Source organism: Hyla sarda, chromosome 11 (assembly GCF_029499605.1).
Source record: "Hyla sarda isolate aHylSar1 chromosome 11, aHylSar1.hap1, whole genome shotgun sequence".
NCBI lineage: Eukaryota > Metazoa > Chordata > Amphibia > Anura > Hylidae > Hyla > Hyla sarda.
Window position 1 is genome coordinate 65700152 of NC_079199.1, and position 1667 is coordinate 65701818.

At 39.7% G+C, this 1667-nt stretch overlaps 1 non-coding gene across 1 annotated transcript; it reads left to right on the forward strand.

Moving 5' to 3' along the window:
* Positions 1-895: 895 nt before the first annotated feature.
* On the forward strand, positions 896-1092 carry LOC130296144 (U2 spliceosomal RNA). The gene has a single exon (XR_008849135.1). It is a non-coding gene; the product is annotated as a U2 spliceosomal RNA (small nuclear RNA).
* Positions 1093-1667: the final 575 nt, after the last annotated feature.

Sequence of the window (1667 nt, forward strand, 5' to 3'; positions counted from 1 at the left end):
TGAGAGGGATTTGAGGAGACCCATAGCACATGTGATACCTACCTTCTATGTGCTCCTCAGGTCTTTCAATGATCAATTTGGTTTGAGCTCTTTAGGTGAACCTGATAAAAAGAAAATAGAACAAGAAATAAGGAAAAATGAGAGATTATATGAAGTACCATTCTGCACTAATGCTCAGTCTGTGAAGATTTGGAAGTTTTTTTTAAAGTTATTGGACTATCAAACAGACAAAAAGACGTTAGTTGGATGTCCTTTCATGGCTGCCTCCCAACCCGATCTTTTTTAATTGGAAGAGGTTTGAGAATAAGTGACAGATGCCCAAGAGAGGGTTGTGGAGGTAGAGAAGACTTAGTGCACCTTTATTGGGACTGTTTTTATGCAAAAGAATTTTTTATGTTTTTAAAGAAGTTTTTAATCCAACTCACTGGATATAACAGTTTTTCTTTTGAGAAAGTTTTTATTGGTCAAGATCTTAGTAAAAAGGAAGATACACGTACTAATTGGATTCTTTTTTCTGTTTTTAAAGAGGTTTTATGGGACTCACGCAATTTGCTTGTTTTTAAAAATGTTGTTATTTCTCCGAGGGAATTGAAAAGATTGTTTTTAGGAAGGATTTTTACTATTTTTCTACTGGACAAAAAGAGAATTGGTGAAGAAGAAGCGGAGAAAATCTGGATGCATACACGATGGAAAAATTTATAAGAAGTACGTAAAGGAGAAAGCTGTAAGTTTTTGACCAATTTCTGTGATTGTTTTTGACATGTTTTTTTGTTTTGTTGTTTTGTCACTTTTTCTTGGCACTCGGTTCCCTTAGTTAGTTTTTTCTGTATGATGTTTTTTCAGATATTGTTTTAAGTGACGAGTCTTGGTAGGTGACCTGATGATCGTCCAAACAATAGTCTGTAACTGAGGAAAAAAAAAAAAAAAAAAAAAAAAAAATCTGTTCTTATCAGTTTAATATCTGATACGTCCCCTATCTGGGGACCATATATTAAATGGATTTTTGAGAACGGGGGCCGATTTCGAAGCTTGCTTCCGTCGCCCTATGCATTGACCCGATATGGCAGTATCTTCGGGTACAGTGCACCACCCCCTTACAGGGTTAAAAAGAAAGATTCCTACTTTCATTGCTACCTGCTTGCTGGCTAGCCAGCTAGCCAGCCCTGTGGGCCTTGCTGCTGCTGCAGCCAAAAAACAAAAGGTGGTGCTGCTGCTGCTTCTGCTGCTTCTGCTTCTGCTTGTGTCTGGCCGCTGTTGGAGCGTCCAGGCACAGGACTTCTGCTGCTGCTGACTAAATGGCCTCCTTAATTGGATCATTTGAGTAGCCAGCACACCTGTGCAGGTAGGGCATGACATGATAGGCAGCTGCCTTGATAGCGGGTGGGTGCTGAATGTTCCTAATTGACAAAATAAGATTAATGCTTATGAAGAAATATAAAATCTCATCCCTTCCCCAATATCGCGCCACACCCCTACCCCTTAATTCCCTGGTTGAACTTGATGGACATATGTCTTTTTTCGACCGTACTAACTATGTAACTATGTAACATAACATGGGGGGGGTCTCCTGGCTGTTCACACAGGTGTGTCATTGCTGTACATTGACCATGCATTGCTTCTGTGGTATTGCAAAGGCAAAGACAAATGCTTCCAGCCATCCATTGCAC